At 53.1% G+C, this 18438-nt stretch overlaps 1 long non-coding RNA gene across 3 annotated transcripts; it reads right to left on the bottom strand.

Annotated features, from left to right (window-relative positions):
• Window positions 1–423: 423 nt before the first annotated feature.
• Window positions 424–14967, bottom strand: LOC138750605 (uncharacterized). Of its 3 annotated transcripts, none has more exons than XR_011349413.1 (4): window positions 14785–14967; window positions 11154–11325; window positions 8699–8764; window positions 424–482 (listed from the first exon to the last, which is right to left on the bottom strand). It is a non-coding gene; the product is annotated as an uncharacterized lncRNA (long non-coding RNA). The 3 variants fall into 3 exon arrangements; XR_011349414.1 differs by lacking the exon at window positions 14785–14967 and adding an exon at window positions 13987–14012; XR_011349412.1 differs by lacking the exon at window positions 14785–14967 and having other exon boundaries at window positions 11154–11399.
• Window positions 14968–18438: the final 3471 nt, after the last annotated feature.

Below are 18438 nucleotides of genomic sequence, written 5' to 3'. Positions count from 1 at the left end.
AGAGAATCACCCGTTTCCAGTCGAAGGCAGAACACTCCGCACCCCGGGGATGAGTTGTGTTCAGTGGAAAAGCAATCTTGTGTCCCAGTGGAAATGGCACCAAGGGCTTCCTAACCTGAGACACTGCATGGCCAATGAACTGGGATTCCCGTGGAGAAAGGGTTTCAGACAGCTTTGTAAAATCTGCATGCAGTGCTTCAACCGAAATGAAGGCCAATGGGATGATGAGCTTCATTAAACTTTTCTACGTGGTCGTGCGTGAAAGTGAGGCCATTTTGGCAAGAAAGCGCAGAAAAATTAACCACGATCACAGGAGTGGCCTCCACGTGAGACCTGGAGCAATATCTTCATGGAAACAAGAGACAATTTGACCAAATATCTAATCTCATTTATAAAAATAGCACTGGCCTTCGCGAAAAGATGTATCACGATCAACTGGATGTCCGATAGCACGCTGGGCTGTGGAAAGGAACTGCTGTTACCTACGGGAAAAAAAAATCACATAAACGTGACCCTTTGGTAAAGGTCTGTCAGCTGTACCTGGACCATATAGGGGCCCAGACACGAATATAAATGAACATTAAAAGGGTGTAAAAGTAACCATTATATAGACCAAAACCAAGTTTCCCCAACTGGACTCATCTACTTGTAATCTCTGAAAATGTGGATATGAAAACAAACTGCAATAGAGAGAGAAAAAATTCAAAGTGCAAAAGGGAGAGTCTTTAAATGAGTCCCTGAATGTGTGTTGAGTCTCGTGGTGAAGGGGTAGTAGCTGTTCCTGAACCTGGCTATACCTCTTTCACGATGGGAGCAGTGAGAACAGAGCGGGTGATGTGGATCCTTGATTGCTGCTGCTCTCTGACAGCAGCGTTCCCTGCAAATGTTCTCAATGGTGGAGGGTTTTTACCTGAGATGTTCTGGGCAGTGTACATACTTTTGTAGAGATTTTTGCTCAGGGGTATTGGTGTCACAAGACAACTGATCAAACCTACTCCAAACTGAACCTTTCACCCCTCACACCCGTAAACCCACTATTTTTCTTGCATCAATGTGCCTGTCTAAATGTTAAAGGTCCCTATTATTCCAGACTACACCATCCTGCCCGGCCATGCACTCCAGGCACCCGCAGCCTTCTGCACGTTCTCTTTATACAAGTCCTTCAGCAGCCTTGTGTTTCCTCAGCACTGCCTGCTCCTCCACCAAGCTCTGCCTCAAATCCATTCACTCTATGAGCTTCCTGCATCGCTCCAGAGAAAAGCCCAAGGTTTCTCTCTCTGGATATTGCATTGACTTCATTTTGATGGGCTGAATTCCTGCAGCTTCCCAATCAAACATCTGCAATCGCCTTTAAATTGTGCCCCTCTGCACAGATTTGTGCCACCTGCTTTTAAACAGGTTAAATCCTATGGGCATTCTGACAGTGTCCTTCCACTCTCTCTCTCTCTCTCTCTACCGGTGGAACTAAATCCTTCTGCTCAAATTGTTGCTTGGTCTGGGCTTCTGTCCTTTTGCCTGGATTCTCATTCTCTGCTATTTCAGTCTGAACCTTGCCCTCAGCACGAGGAATAAAACCGTGGGGATATGGATCGGAATTCTTTCTGGCTAGAGCATCTCAAACACTGCTCTCATCCTCGTGTGTACACAGCTAGAGACAAGAACAAATCTTGTCCTTAGTCACTGTGAAATCCATCTCCAGGATGCTGGCACTTTATTCCTGTGTGTTTTTTTTGAACCTTGCTTAGTGCTAGTTTTTCCTTTTGAATTGAACATTACAATATATGTGAACGCACTTTCCAAATGGTTTTACAATGTAAACAATATTTTAAAGAAAAATCTGAAGACTTCACCATCTGAGATGCAGATTCTAATCTGTGGCTTCGGCGGGTCCGCGCCAAGGGGTATTTGGATTATTTTAAAGAGGACCGTCTTCCAATGTCTGCAGTGGAACTGGGAGAAAGAGGGTTGAACTGTCGGTGTCATAGATAATGACGTCTCATTACAGAACTGAAAGCTTACAGTCTGTGGTGAACTGATATTCTCGTCCGAATGACCAGCACCCCTTCCTGCTCATTCTCATCCATGGGGCCGGGACTCCCTCACCCTCACGGGTCCCCTTTCAACTCGCAGTTCTCCGATCCCCTCAACCACACGGATTCCCTAAACCATGCGGGTTCACACCCCCACCTTCAGCCTCGCAGATGCCCTCAGCCTTCTGGGTCCACGTCCCAGTCCACCCTCCGCCCTCTGGGTCCACGTCCCAGTCCACCCTCCGCCCTCTGGGTCCACGTCCCAGTCCACCCTCCGCCCTCTGGGTCCCCGTCCCCCCTCCGCCCTCTGGGTCCCCGTCCCCCCTCAGCCCTCTGGGTCCCCGTCCCCCCTCAGCCCTCTGGGTCCCCGTCCCCCCTCAGCCCTCTGGGTCCCCGTCCCCCCTCAGCCCTCTGGGTCCCCGTCCCCCCTCAGCCCTCTGGGTCCCCGTCCACCCTCAGCCCTCTGGGTCCCCGTCTCCCCTCAGCCCTCTGGGTCCCCGTCCCCCCTCAGCCCTCTGGGTCCCCGTCCCCCCTCAGCCCTCTGGGTCCCCGTCCCCCCTCATCCCTCTGGGTCCCCGTCCCCCCTCAGCCTTCTGGGTCCCCGTCCCCCCTCAGCCTTCTGGGTCCCCGCCCCCCTCAGCCTTCTGGGTCCCCGTCCCCCCTCAGCCTTCTGGGACCCCGTCCCCGTCCCCCCCTCAGCCTTCTGGGACCCCGTCCCCGTCCCCCCTCAGCCTTCTGGGTCCCCTTCCCCGTCCCCCCTCAGCCTTCTGGGTCCCCTTCCCCGTCCCCCCTCAGCCTTCTGGGTCCCCTTCCCCGTCCCCCCTCAGCCTTCTGGGTCCCCGTCCCCCCTCAGCCTTCTGGGTCCCCGTCCCCCCTCAGCCTTCTGGGTCCCCGTCCCCCCTCAGTATTCTGGGTCCCCGTCCCCCCTCAGCCTTCTGGGTCCCCGTCCCCCCTCAGCCTTCTGGGTCCCCGTCCCCCCTCAGCCTTCTGGGTCCCCGTCCCCCCTCAGCCTTCTGGGTAACCCGTCCCCCCTCAGCCTTCTGGGACCCCGTCCCCCCTCAGCCTTCTGGGACCCCGTCCCCCCTCAGCCTTCTGGGTCTCTGGGACCCCGTCCGCTTTCTGGGCCCCGTCCCCTTTCTGGGCCCTCGTCCCCTTTCTGGGCCCTCGTCCCCTTTCTGGGCCCTCGTCCCCTTTCTGGGCCCTCGTCCCCTTTCTGGGCCCTCGTCCCCTTTCTGGGCCCTCGTCCCCTTTCTGGGCCCTCGTCCCCTTTCTGGGCCCTCGTCCCCTTTCTGGGCCCTCGTCCCCTTTCTGGGCCCTCGTCCCCTTTCTGGGCCCTCGTCCCCTTTCTGGGCCCTCGTCCCCTTTCTGGGCCCTCGTCCCCTTTCTGGGCCCTCGTCCCCTTTCTGGGCCCTCGTCCCCTTTCTGGGCCCTCGTCCCCTTTCTGGGCCCTCGACCAGAAATTAAAATTATGAGATGGATAGACAGTAAATGTAGGTCAGCATTATCCACTCAGAGACAAACTAGCGGATTTGGGATAAGAGTGAAATGGGAAAAGTTGAGAGGGAAAATTGGAGGAATTTGTTCAGAGTAGAGGGAATATGGAATGAGCTGCTGGGTGATGGTGAATGAGGAGTCAATTTTAATTATGAAGAATTTGGATGGGGATGTGAATGGCAATGGTATAGTGGTTGAAGGTCAGTGGGAATGGGCCAAATAATAGTTCAGCACACACTCAAAGGGCCAAAGGACTTGTTTCTGTGCTGTACTGTTCTCTGGAGACTGGAGGTTAATTGGGGGTGAAGGGCCTGTTATTGTCCTGCACGTATAACGTTAAAGATTTAAGACACAGATGAACCTAAAATTTTTTAAATGTTGTATTGATAGGACTTTAATGCACAAAACTCCCCACCCAATTCTGATTGGATACCCTGGTTTGTTTGCTCCAGACAGTATTCAGATAAACACACAACCAGCATTTCAGGCTTGAGCCCTTTATGAGGCAAGTATCTGTACTATATAAAGTTCTCTGCTTGACATGCTGAGCCTCTCCAGCATTTGCGTCGCTACAGAAATTGGTTGAGTTACTACGAGTGAACACAAAAAAATGTACATCCACAGGGACAGGAACTTGAAACATACACAACAGAACCACACAAATACCCCCATTCACCTTCCCATTTTGTGAAGGGTAAGATAAAAACACTCCTTACACGGGGACAGATATGAACCTGGGTCACTGCCACTTTAAGAACATTCTGCTAAACATGCCAAGATCAAAATTCAATTGATTGTCCTGTAATAAAGTGCAATATTACACAAACCACTTCATTCATGCATAAGGCAGATAGGGTTACATGAGCAGAAAGTTAAATGAAGTGCTTCTTGCATTCAAGAGCAAGAGAATTCCCCATTTCCCATGCAATCCCCAAACCCAGCTCTTGCCCACCTACATCCATCAGCAGCCGACACTTCAAAGGCAAACCTCAGACACAATCAGGTACAAACATTCCAAAACCATCATCCCAAGACAAGAGCTGAAGTTGCATGCACCGTAAACCACACACACGAAACCAACACATTTCTCTAGCTCCATCGTTCTGAGCCACATGGAAAACACCAGATTGCAAACTACCCACATACGGTGGCTTCCACGAACACCAAATTCCTTTCAACTTTCAAATTCCAACAACTCAAATAACCCCAGAAAAAGGAGCCACAGTAAAACCAGGCTTCCTACCTTCCTCTGATGGCAGCATCATCTCAGGATGAAAGCCACAGGTTACAGGGGTGGGGGCGGGGTGGGGGGGAGGGGAAGAGAGAAGAGCGGAAGGAGGGGAGGAGAAGAGGGGAAGAAGAGGGGGGTGAAGAGGGTTGGAGAATAGGAGAAGGGGAGAAGAGGGGAAAGTGGGAGGAGAACACGGGGGGGAGGAGGGCAGCAGGGGAAGGGGAAAGAGAGAAGAGTGGGGGGGGGGAGGGGAAGAAAGAAACTCACCTGCTTTAAACCCATGAATTTCTGTCACCTGATTAACAGCCCCTGAATTGATGCTCTCTCGCTATTGGCCACATTGATGGAGACAGGAGCCAGGCCTGAGCTGGAAACTGGCCAACAGTTAATTGGCTGATCCTTCAGGTGTGAGGTATCAATGCTGAATATTGCTGGACATTGAAACAAGGGCTGGCTCCAACCTTTGTCATTGTGGTCAAGACAACATCAATGTTGTTTATTAGTTCGTGGGGTCAAAACAGTAACCAATGCTTCCAGCTCAGGGAGTGTCGGAGGAGCCTTGACTCATGACAGAGATCTGTTTGTTTTGGGGACTTGTTCTTTGACTGTGGGTTTGAAAGCCTTTTGTGCTCTATGATAGCTGAAAATTTCAAAAAGACCAACTAGGGTTTTCTTTGTTCCTGATGGTTGTACAGCAGTTCAAACTATGCAGAATTGGGTATACTTTAAGCTGTTTGCTCTCCCAGTGCCTTGGAGCATTGGTTTAGGGCAATGACTTGGGAATATTTATGCCACAGGTGGTGCAATGGTCCTGCCACGTCAGTCACCCTGGTTCAAATCTGGCCCCGTCTGCACGGGTCTGCTTGTATGTTCACCCCACACCAACATTGCTTTTCACCCACCCTTCAAACTCTGGACACGTGTGTGTGTGTGGGGGGGGGGGGGATGGGGGGGGGTGGTGGGTGGTTAATGGGACTATTTATGTGGTCAGAGCTCCTTTGGCCAATTACTCTGCTCTATGTTTAAATGTAAAGATTCAGTCAGGGTTCCCTCTGTGTGGATGTATAGTTAGTGCCCAAAATGTCTTGGCATTAATTAGAACCAGAAAAACACAGACAACACCCCATTCAGCCCTTCAAGTCTGTGCTGAAGACATCATTCCACTCGTCCTACTGACCTGCACCCATTTCCATAACACTCGAGACTTCTCCATCCTTGTCGCTATCCAATTTATTCTTCAAACTGAAGACTGAGCCTGCACCCACCACATCAGATGGCAGCTTGTTCCACACTCCCACCACTCATTAAGTTTCGAAGTTCCCCCTAAACCTTTCCACTTTCACCCTAAAGTCACATCCTCTTGTATATATATCTCCTCATTAAAGTGGTAAGAGCCTGCTCACATTTCCTGTGTCTGCATCATTCTGTGTCATACTAAGCCCTGACCACACAAATCCCCCCATTCACTTTCCAATTTGATGAAGGGTGCAGAATATTAGCTGGATCTTGTTCTGATAATTCTGATGAAGACATCATCACACAGATTTTGCCAGGAAGCTAGGAGAGAGAGTGACCAAGGACATTTCAGACAGGAATCAATTCTCAACTCCTCGACTGAGTCTCATATCCTAATGCCTGCCTCATCTCTAAAACAATAGTGCGAATTGACTACAGCTGGAGCCACTTTCAGCTACATTCTACGTCAAGAATCAGTCTGCAGAAGCAAAAACAGCCCTATGGAATGTTCTTTCAGGTGGCAGCCTGAAAGGGACAGCTGTCGGAGAGGCGCCTCAGAGCGCACTCCAGTTCCTGTCAGCGGAGGGCATCAGGGCAGGTGCGGCTGGCTCAGGATGTTGGGGCAGGGGAGGCTGTCAGGCAGCAGTGATGGGTGGTGTCGGGCGCGGTGATGGGGGCTCTCGGGTGAGGTGAATGGGGCTGTCGGACGCGGGAAGGGTGGGTTGTCGGGCACGAGGAGGGGGGCTGTCAGGCGCGGGGATTTGGGTCCCTGGCTGATTATCATCAGGCGGCTGCATTCAGGGTCCTCGGGGGAATTGCTCAGACACGGAGATCATACCTCCCGAAGGAAGATTGGTAAGTACTCCTCCGATCCACATCAGGCTCTTTCACATGGCCTCCATACAGCCGCATTCGGGTAGAATATGTGACTTTACATCGGGGGTATTCTGGCCACCTGAAGGAGGCTCATCAGGCCTGATCCAAAGGCTGCAAGAAGCCTTGAGCACCACTCAGTCCCAGAATGGCAGTTTCTGCTTTGAACTGTTAGCCACCATTGTCAACTTCAAGAATTAAAAATTACTATGAAACTAGACATTTACATGTGTAAATTGTAAACCAGAAATCAGACAGGCAGAGAATGATTACCAATGGGTACTGTGAGCAACCCTTCCAGATTTCTGTTGAAATTTTGTAGACCAGAAGGATGTTCTTAATTATAACGGGCACATGAGATTAAATTGCCAACAACAAATCCTTTCTATGTCTTGAGGAAGAGGATGTGCAAAATGTAAAGCAGAAGCTGTACTAATACCTTCCAAGAAATGTTATCCAATTTGTTGGCAGGAAAATGTCTTAAAAGCTCTACCATGTGACTGCGTTCTTTAACTGCCGTTCAAACATTGATAGTGAGGTGAGTCTGTTCACCCACCACTGGTACCCCTCATTCCTGCTGGCATGACTCAATAAAGACTGTGTTTTAGAGTTTGTGGTTTTTTCTGTACCTTTTTGTACCTTGACAGGAACTCGACTTCAACAAGGGTGAGAAAAAAAAACACTCAAACCCCTTACATGGTGACAGATTTGAACCTGGGTCACTGTCACTAAGAACATTCTTCCAAACATGCCAAGATCAAAATTCAATTGATGGTCATGGTATAAAGTGCAATATTACACAAAATTCACTTCAGTCAGTCATAAAGCAGACAGAGTCACATCAGCAGGAAGTTAGACATAGTGTTCCTTGCAGTCAAGAGGAAAAGAGAATTCCCTGAGTCCCCTACAGCCCCCAAACCCAGCCCTTGCCCACAAACACCCAGCCCCCTGCCCCCAAAATCCAGCGCAAACCATCAAATGCAGTCGCCTTGTTTAGAAAATGTAATGGGGAGAATCTTGGGAATTATAGACCAGTGTAGGATCTATGAGCATTTGCAGAAGTACAGACTTCTCAAAGACAGTCAGCATGGCTTTGTGATGGGAAGGTCATGCCTCATGAGTCTAAATGAGTTTTATTTGAGTGGGGTAACAAAGGAAATGAATGAGGGTCGTGTGGTAGATGTGGTCTACATGGATTTTAGCAAGAATTTGACGAGACTCATCAGAAAGTAATTTGGCAAAGGATCAGGGTAACTTTGGCTGTGGATAAAAAATTATCTTGTTGGAAGAAAGCAGAGAGGAGTGGAGTGCCACAAGGATCTGTTCTGGGACCCCTGCTCTTGTTGATTTTTATAAATGACCTGCATGAAGAGGCAGAAGTTGGGTCAGTAAGTCTGGGTCTGTAAGGTTGTCAAAGGATACAAGAGGATACAGACAGGATGCAGATTTGGGCAGAAAAGTTGCAGGTGGATTTCAATCCAGGTAAGTGTGAGGTGATGCATTTTGGAAGGACAAACCAGAAGGCTGGGTACAAGGTTACCAGTCGGTTACATGAGTGAGGATAAAGAGAGGGACTTTGGGGTTCAAATCCAAATATCCCTCAAGGTTGCCGCTCAGGTTGATAGGATAGTTATGAAGGCCAATGGGATGATGAGCTTCATTAAACTTTTCTACGTGGTCGTGAGTGAAAGTGAGGCCATTTTGGCAAGAAAGCGCAGAAAAATTAACCACGATCACAGGAGTGGCCTCCGCGTGAGACCTGGAGCAATATCTTCATGGAAACAAGCGACAACTTGACCAAATATCTAATCTCATTTATAAAAATAGCACTGGCCTTCGCGAAAATATGTATCACGATCAATTGGATGTCCGCTGGGCTGTGGAAATGAACTGCTGTTACCTACGGAAAAAAAAAAATCACATAAACGTGACCCTTTGGTAAAGGTCTGTCAGCTGTATCTGGACCACATAGTGGCCCAGACACTAATATAAATGAACAATAAAAGGGGATAAAAGTAACCATTACATAGACCAAAACCAAGTTTCCCCAACTGGGCTCATCTACTTGTAATCTCTGAAAATTTGGATATGAAAACAAACTGGAATTGAGAGAGAAAAAATTCAAAGTGCAAAAGGAAAAGTCCCTGAATGTGTGTTGAGTCTCGTGATGAAGGGCTATTCCTGAACCTGGCTATACCTCTTTCCTGATGGGAGCAGTGAGAACAGAGCGGGTGACGTGGATCCTTGATTCCTGATGCTCTCTGACAGCATCATTCCCAGCAAATGTTCTCAATGGTGGAGGCTTTTTACCTGAGATGTCCTGGGCGATGTCCATACTTTTGTAGAGCTTTTTGCTCAGGTGTATTGCTGTCACAAGACACCTGCTCAAACCTACTACAAACTGAACCTTTCACCCCTCAAATCCATAACCCACTATTTTTGTTGCATCGATGTGCCTGTCTAAATGTTAAATGTCCCTATTATTCCAGACTCCACAATCCTCCCCGGCCATGTGCTCCAGGCACCCGCAGCCTTCTGCACGTTCTCTTTTTACAAGTCCTTCAGCAGCCTTCTGTTTCCTCAGCACTGCCTGCTCCTCCACCAAGCTCTGCCACAAATCCATTCAGTCCATGAGCTTCCTGCATCACTCCAGAGAAAAGCCCAAGGTTTCTCTCTATGGATATTGCATTTACTTCATTCTGATGGGCTGAATTCCTGCAGCTTCCCAATCAAACATCTGCAATCGCCTTTAAATTGTGCCCCTCTGCACAGATTTGTGCCACCTGCTTTTAAACAGGTTAAATCCTATGGGCATTCTGAAAGTGTCCTTCCACTCTCCCTCTCTCGCTACCGGTGGAACTAAATCCTTCTGCTGCAATTTTTGCTTTGGTCTGGGCTTCTGTCCTTTTGCCTGGATTCTCATCCTCTGCTATTTCAGGCTGAACCCTGCCGTCAGCCCCAGGAATAAAAACGTGGGGATATGGATCGGAATTCTTTCTGGCTGGGTATACGTTGTAACACGGAGCCTGGAGCATCTCAAACACTGCTCTCATCTTCGTGTGTGCACGGCGAGAGACGAGAATAAATCTGGTCCTTAGCCACTGATAAATCCATCTGCAGGATGTTGGCACTTTATTCCTGTGTGTTTTTTTTTGAACCTTGCTTAGCGCTCGGGCTTTGAATTAAGATTTTTTCATTATTTTTTCCTTTTGAATTGAACATTCTTCTTTGGCTTGGCTTCGCGGACGAAGATTTATGGAGGGGGTAAAAAGTCCACGTCAGCTGCAGGCTCGTTTGTGGCTGATAAGTCCGATGCGGGACAGGCAGACACGGTTGCAGCGGTTGCAGGGGAAAATTGGTTGGTTGGGGTTGGGTGTTGGGTTTTTCCTCCTTTGCCTTTTGTCAGTGAGGTGGGCTCTGCGGTCTTCTTCAAAGGAGGTTGCTGCACGCCAAACTGTGAGGCGCCAAGATGCACGGTTTGAGGCGTTATCAGCCCACTGGCGGTGGTCAATGTGGCAGGCACCAAGAGATTTCTTTAGGCAGTCCTTGTACCTTTTCTTTGGTGCACCTCTGTCACGGTGGCCAGTGGAGAGTTCGCCATATAACACGATCTTGGGAAGGCGATGGTCCTCCATTCTGGAGACGTGACCCATCCAGCGCAGCTGGATCTTCAGCAGCGTGGACTCGATGCTGTCGACCTCTGCCATCTCGAGTACTTTGACGTTAGGGATGAAAGCGCTCCAATGGATGTTGAGGATGGAGCGGAGACAACGCTGGTGGAAGCGTTCTAGGAGCCGTAGGTGATGCCGGTAGAGGACCCATGATTCGGAGCCGAACAGGAGTGTGGGTATTCACTAAAGTTAATGCACTTTTCAAATTGTTTTACAATGTAAACAATATTTTAAAGAAAAATCTGTAGATTTCACCATCTGAGGTGCAGGAACTAAACTGTGGCTTCGGTGGGTCCGCGCCCAGGGTTATTCGGATTATTTTAAACAGGACCGTCTTCTAATGTCTGCAGCGGAACTGGCAGAAAGAGGATTGGGCTGTCGGTGTCATTGTTAATGACGTCTCATTCCAGCACAGAAACCTTCCAGTCTGTGGTGAACTGATTTTCTCATCCCACTGACAAGCACCCATTTCATATCCCTTCATACCCCTCCCATCCATGCCCATATCCAAATGCTTTCTGCAGTTAAGCCATTTCTGAATCCACACATCCATAGATCCCAAGCCTTATGACTAAGTCTGTGGAGCCTATCAAATGCCTCACCAAAATGAAGACAAACCTCATCCTCTGCCAGACCTTCATCCATTCCTTTTAGTAACATGATGGTTGAGGTCAGGGGTCGCCAAACGGGTCAGACTGTCGACCGCCCTCATAGCATCCCTGATCCCTCATCGACCCCCACGCCTGGAATCCTGGCGCTCGATGGGGTGGGGGGAACATCACTGCCGCATCTACTTGAGGAACAGAGAGTCCTGTGGAAAAGTGGAACCTTTCTATTATTGGCCCCACCACCCATTCCACATGCAGGTCCCCATCCCCAGCCCCCTCACATCCATCACAAACTTCCCGCTCATTCCCATCCAAGGTTCCCCGACCCCCTCACCGTTCTGAGTCCTCAACCCCCTGAGCTTCCCGGGTCTGCCTCAGGCTCTCAGGTCCCCCTCACCCTTCTGGGTTCCCACACCCCTCTCATCCTCGCGGGTCCCCGACCCCCCCTCAGCCTCGCGGGCCCCGACCCCCCCCTCCGCCTCGCGGGCCCCGACCCCCCCCCTCCGCCTCGCGGGCCCCGACCCCCCCCTCCGCCTCGCGGGCCCCGACCCCCCCCTCCGCCTCGCGGGCCCCGACCCCCCCTCCGCCTCGCGGGCCCCGACCCCCCCCCTCCGCCTCGCGGGCCCCGACCCCCCCCCCTCCGCCTCGCGGGCCCCGACCCCCCCCCTCCGCCTCGCGGGCCCCGACCCCCCCCTCCGCCTCGCGGGCCCCGACCCCCACCTCCGCCTCGCGGGCCCCGACCCCCCCTCAGCCTCGCGGGCCCCGACCCCCCCTCAGCCTCGCGGGCCCCGACCCCCCCTCAGCCTCGCGAGCCCCGACCCCCCCCTCAGCCTCGCGGGCCCCGACCCCCCCCCTCAGCCTCGCGGGCCCCGACCCCCCCCTCAGCCTCGCGGGCCCCGACCCCCCCCTCAGCCTCGCGGGCCCCGACCCCCCCCCTCAGCCTCGCGGGCCCCGACCCCCCCCCTCAGCCTCGCGGGCCCCGACCCCCCCCCTCCGCCTCGCGGGCCCCGACCCCCCCCTCCGCCTCGCGGGCCCCGACCCCCCCTCCGCCTCGCGGGCCCCGACCCCCACCTCCGCCTCGCGGGCCCCGACCCCCCCTCCGCCTCGCGGGCCCCGACCCCCCCCTCCGCCTCGCGGGCCCCGACCCCCCCTTCAGCCTCGCGGGCCCCGACCCCCCCCCTCAGCCTCGCGGGCCCCGACCCCCCCCTCCGCCTCGCGGGCCCCGACCCCCCCTCCGCCTCGCGGGCCCCGACCCCCCCTCCGCCTCGCGGGCCCCGACCCCCCCTCCGCCTCGCGGGCCCCGACCCCCCCTCCGCCTCGCGGGCCCCGACCCCCCCTCAGCCTCGCGGGCCCCGACCCCCCCCCTCAGCCTCGCGGGCCCCGACCCCCCCCTCAGCCTCGCGGGCCCCGACCCCCCCCCTCCGCCTCGCGGGCCCCGACCCCCCCCCTCCGCCTCGCGGGCGCCGACCCCCCCCCCAGCCTCGCGGGCCCCGACCCCCCTCAGCCTCGCGGGCCCCGACCCCCCTCAGCCTCGCGGGCCCCGACCCCCCTCAGCCTCGCGGGCCCCGACCCCCCTCAGCCTCGCGGGCCCCGACCCCCCTCAGCCACGCGGGCCCCGACCCCCCTCAGCCTCGCGGGCCCCGACCCCCCTCAGCCTCGCCGGCCCCGACCCCCCTCAAGCTCGGGGTCCCCGACCCCCCTCAGCCTCGCGGGCCCCGCCCCCCCTCAGCCTCGCGGGCCCCGACCCCCCTCAGCCTCGCGGGCCCCGACCCCCCTCAGCCTCGCGGGCCCCGACCCCCCTCAGCCTCGCGGGCCCCGACCCCCCTCAGCCTCGCCGGCCCCGACCCCCCTTAGCCTCGCTGGCCCCGACCCCCCTCAAGCTCGGGGTCCCCGTCCCCCCTCAACCTCGCGGTCCCCGTCCCCCCTCAGTCTCGCGGCCCCCGACCCGCCCCCCCTCAGCCTCGCGGGCCCCGACCCGCCCCTCCTCAGCCTCGCGGGCCCCACCCCGCCCCTCCTCAGCCTCGCGGGCCCCACCCCGCCCCTCCTCAGCCTCGCCGGCCCCGACCCCCCTTAGCCTCGCCGGCCCCGACCCCCCTAAGCTCGGGGTCCCCGTCCCCCCTCAAGCTCGGGGTCCCCGTCCCCCCTCAACCTCGCGGTCCCCGTCCCCCCTCAGTCTCGCGGCCCCCGACCCGCCCCCCCTCAGCCTCGCGGGCCCCGACCCGCCCCTCCTCAGCCTCGCGGGCTCCGCCCCTCCTCAGCCTCGCGGGCCCCGCCCCTCCTCAGCCTCGCGGGCCCCGCCCCCCCTCAGCCTCGCCGGCCCCGACCCCCCTTAGCCTCGCCGGCCCCGACCCCCCTCAAGCTCGGGGTCCCCGTCCCCCCTCAACCTCGCGGTCCCCGACCCCCCTCAGTCTCGCGTCCCCCGACCCCCCTCAGTCTCGCGGCCCCCGACCCCCCTCAGTCTCGCGGCCCCCGACCCCCCTCAGTCTCGCGGGCCCCGACCCCCCTCAGCCTCGCGGGCCCCGACCCCCCTCAGCCTCGCGGGCCCCGACCCCCCTCAGTCTCGCGGGCCCCGACCCCCCTCAGTCTCGCGGGCCCCGACCCCCCTCAGACTCGCGGCCCCCGCCCCCCCTCAGCCTCGCGGGCCCCGACTACCAGAAACCCTAATGTCACCCCGACCCAAACTCCCTCACGGTTCCCCGGCCCCACCTCACAACCATCTCCCCGCCCGTTCCCCTCCGAGCTCCGGCCGCCCCAGACCCAAAGGGCGACCCGTGGAAACTCCCTCCTCCCTGGTCTCGCTCCCTAAATGCCCCGATTCCCGCCCGTGAAGCACCGACACGAACCTCTCCCGCTCGCGACCAACTGCTCCAAAGGCGGGAAAGATCCATAACATGGCGGCCCCCAGGGGTCGCTCTCGCGAGAGCTTAAGCCACCCCTCCACGGGATCTCTTGCCAGCCCAGTCCCACTGGGGAAGGGTCCGAGATCTGCCTCGGGCCTCCAGTCCATCTCCCCTTCAGGCTGCACATTTCCACACCAGGACCTGCCCCACATTCCCCCCCAAGAGTCCAGTCCATCCCACCTCCACCACCTTGGCCCAAAGCTCATTCCACGTTCCCACCCCCCTCTGAGGGAAAAAAATCCCGCTTCAATCTCAATCCATGTCCTCCTATTTGAATCTCTCCCAATCTCCTTGGAAACAGCCTGTCCCCATGGACACGATCCGTCCCCCCTCACAATTTTCAAATCTTCCTCAATCTTCTACGCTCCAGGGAATAAAGTCCCAGCCCGTCCAACCTTCCCCTGGAACTCAAACCCCGAAAGCCAACCCCTTCTTTGTCCCTCTCCTCGACGCGCTGTCTCATTCCTATCCTTCCTCTCCTCCGGCCACCCAAACGGCACACAATGTTCCCAAGTTGGCCTCGCCCATGCCTCGTCCAACTTCCTCGTGGCCTCCCACCTCCTGCACTCAATCCTCTCATTTCTGAAGGCCAAAATACCAGAAGCTTTCTTCACTCCCCCCACCCCACCCCCCCATCTCCACATGGGACTCCACTTTCGGGCAGGTCTGTACCACAGTTCCTCAATCCCTTTGTTTGACAACACTCCTCAATGGTGTACCATTTAACATTCAAACTCTTACGTTTTAAGAATCAATTGCAGAGATCCATGGATGTGGGAAGTCAGGAGGGTTAGGGACTGGGTGCAGGTCGATGAGACTGGCAGAATGATATTTCACCATGGACGAGAAGGGCTGAAGGGTCCCTTTTCTTTGCTGTGGGGTTTCTAGGGTAGAGTTCACACCATTCTCAGGAAGGAGGATGAGCAGACAGATGTCATAGTCCACGGGTAGGAAAGGTGATGAGATCCTGCCAGGAGAGATGAGGGAGTTAAGTGCGAAGGTGAAGGGCACAACCAAGGGGTCTCTGTCTGTCTGTGTGCGTGTGTCACTACGTCTGTGTGTTTCTCTCTATGTCTCTGTGTGTCTCTCTGTGTCTGTGTGTGATTCTCTGTGTCTGTCTCTGTGTGTGTGTCTCTCTCTCTGTCTGTGTGTCTCTCTGTCTGTCAATCGGTCTGTGTGTGTATCTGTGACTGTGTGATTCTCTGTGTCTGTATGTCTCTCTGTGCCTGTATGTCTCTGTGTCTGAGTGTCTCTCTGTCTGTGTTTCTCTCTGTGTCTGTGTCTCTCTCTGTGTCTATCTCTCTCTCTGCGTCTCTCTGTGTGTATCTCCCTCTGTGTGTGTGTCTCTGTGTCTGTTTGTGTGTCTCTGTCTGTGTCTCTTTGTGTGTCACTGTCTGTGTGTGTCTCTCTCTCCCTGTGTCACAATGTGTGTCTCTCTGTGTCTGTATGTGTGTGTCTCTCTCTCTCTCTGTCTGTGTCTCTTTCTGTGTCTCTGTATCTGTGTGTGTCCGTGTGTGTGTCTCTCTGTCTGTGTCTCTCTCTCTCTGTTTGTGTGTGTCTCTCTCTCTGTGTCGCTGTCTGTGTGTCTCTCTGTCTGTGTCTCTGTGTGTGTCTCTATATCTGTGTGTCTATGTCTCTGTGTGTGTGTCTCTCTCTATCTATGTCTGTGTGTATGTATCTGTGTGTGTGTGTCTCTGTGTCGTGTGTTTGTCTCTGGCTGTGTGTGTGTGTCTGTCTCTTTGTGTCGTGTGTGTGTCTGTCTCTGTCTCTATGTGTGTCTCTCTGTCTCTTTCTGTGTGCGTGTCTCTCTCTCTGTCTGTGTGTGTGTCTCTCTATCTGTCTGTCTGTGTGTGTCTCTGTCTGTGTGTGTCTCTGTTTGTGTCTCTGTCTGTGTCTCTGTATGTCTCTCTCTCACTGTCAGTGTTTCTTTCTCTGTCTCTGTCTGTTTCTCTGTGTGTCTGTATCTGTCTCTCTGTGTCTGTGTCTGTCTGTCTGTCTGGGTATGTGTGTGTCGCTCTCTCTCGGTGTCTCTAATATATGCTTATTCATTACCCACCATTATCCATCCCTACTGGTGGTGCGGGCTTTGTTCCCCAAGGCGTCCGTATTGGCTGTCCATAGACCATCTCTGCCCCAACGCATTCCTCGGTGTCACCTGCATTAAAATCAAGATGGCATCAGCACCTTTTTGGACACTTTTAGCTGTGTTTCCTCAGTTCTTCTGGCCAGTTTTGTGTTTCATTCACACATTCCTGCTTCCTGGGGTTGACGGCACTCGTGGAAGATCGCCAGTTCCTGAAACAATTCTTCATTCATCTTATTTGTTACATTTTTACATTTAATTTAACATATGCATTAAAAACTTAAATTTCTTATTTGAAAATAAGATAAAATTAATGCATAGTGATTTCAAAAGTAACCCCTCCCACAGCTGCCCAATAGAAAACAATAAAGAGAGAAAACATCTAGATAGTATTTATAAAAATTGACCAAAACTCTCAAATAAAATCTTGGTTTTCTTGGTTTTAGGAGTCAGAAAGTTCGTGTTGGGTGGTTAAAACTTAATTCCGACAATTGGTAAATACACATCCCAAATCTTCAAAAGAGAAATTCAAATTTGTTCCGTGAATTCGATGTAATTATTTCAAGTGGGAATCAACGGCCTATTTCAGTGTGGCCATCGACCCATTCCCAAATACGCATCGGACTTCCAAGTTACTGCCACACATTTTAACCCTATAACAATTACAGCACAGAAACAGGTCACTTGGCCCTTCTTCTCTGCACTGAACTAAATACTCTCCTCTCGTACCACCTCTCTGCATTCCCCTCCCCTCCAATTTTCCCTGAAATGACAAAATGGACCCTGCCGCCACTATTTCTCCCAGAAGCTCACTCCACTCAGCCACCACTCTGAGTAAAGAAGTTCCCCCTCATGTTACTTCCAAACTTTTACCTCCTGTTTCAATCCCTGCTCCCCGCAATGAAAAAAGTCTATCCACATCAACTCGTTCTATCCTCCTAGTAATTTAAAGACCTCGATCAAATCCCCTCTCAACCATCTACAATCCAAAGAATAAAGACTTCATTTGCTCAATCTTTCTTTGTAATCTAGTTGCTGATATCCAGGTAACATTGACTTAAATCTTCTCTGCACCCTCTCGACTTTGTTGATAGCTTTCCTCTCATTTGGTGACCAGAACTGCACACAGTACTCTCAACAGGGCCTCACCAATATCTTGTCTAGTCTCAACCTCACTGCCCGACTCCCGTATTCTATGCTATGGTTGATCAAGGCCAGCTATTTGAACAGATTGTTTTCGAGGTACTCTCTGATTACCCTCCAATAATTAACCTATCACTGTCAGGCTCACCTGGTTGGCTTTTGAAGCCGTTTTTCAACAAAGGAACATTAGATTACATCCATTCCTCTGGCACCTCACCCGTGGACAAACAGGTTTTAAATATTTCTGTCAGAGCCCTTGCAATTTCTACTCTTCTTTCCCTCAAGGCCAAGGGAATATCATGTCAGATGTCCATCCACCAACAGACAAAAATCAGCCATCACAAGGTGAAGGCAGGACAGTAGTCCCACCTCTCCAGCACGAGTCACCCCAGGATCAAGTGAGCACTGACTGCAAGAAGTTTCTACATCCTCTCGGTGTCTGTGTGGATTTCCTCCCACACTCCACAGCTCAAGGGGGCCGTAAGTTCATTGGCGATTTGGGAAGCTCAAGACCATGGGGTGGAAGTGCACATTCTGGACCTGGGGGCATCAATTCAATTCAACAGCACAGATGAACCTTTGGGCACGACCTGATCTTTTTCTGGTTTCAAACTCATTATTTTTGAAAAGTGCACCTCTAATGCAGCACGACTGCTGCTAAACAGGCTTCTTGATGCATATCCATGACAAGAACTCGAGAGAATCTGATTTGGTTACTAGACTTTTGAACAGAAGTGTCTGGACATTTTATCCCTAAACTGAAACTTTATAGACATACAGAACAAAAAGAGGGCAAAACAAGCTTGTGTCTCACCAATACCACAATTCACGGACACTTTTTAAGTTCTCAAGGGTGGCAGAAAACACAAAGAACAGACAAACTCCTTCCACACTGTCACTTTGAGAGCTTTGGACTCACCATGCTATAAATATTGCCAAGCCATCACTCTCTCTCCAAATCAATGACCAAAAGTACTGGCTGAGCGATAGATTTGAGACATTTTACCCGCTATGTAGCAATCAGGCACAAGGAAAAGTGCTGCTTCCATTGTAAAATATTTAGGAATCTCAGACCACAAACAACCTTCACCCTAAAAAACAAGCAATTCTCCACAATAAAACTAGGTTTCCTTCCTGTCTGCAAGCATCTGCTCTCTTGAGTCTGAATG

The sequence above is a fragment of the Narcine bancroftii genome, unplaced genomic scaffold (assembly GCF_036971445.1).
Source record: "Narcine bancroftii isolate sNarBan1 unplaced genomic scaffold, sNarBan1.hap1 Scaffold_192, whole genome shotgun sequence".
Taxonomy (NCBI): Eukaryota; Metazoa; Chordata; class Chondrichthyes; order Torpediniformes; family Narcinidae; genus Narcine; species Narcine bancroftii.
Note: the sequence above shows the minus strand (reverse complement) of the source record. Positions and strands in the feature narration are given on the sequence as shown.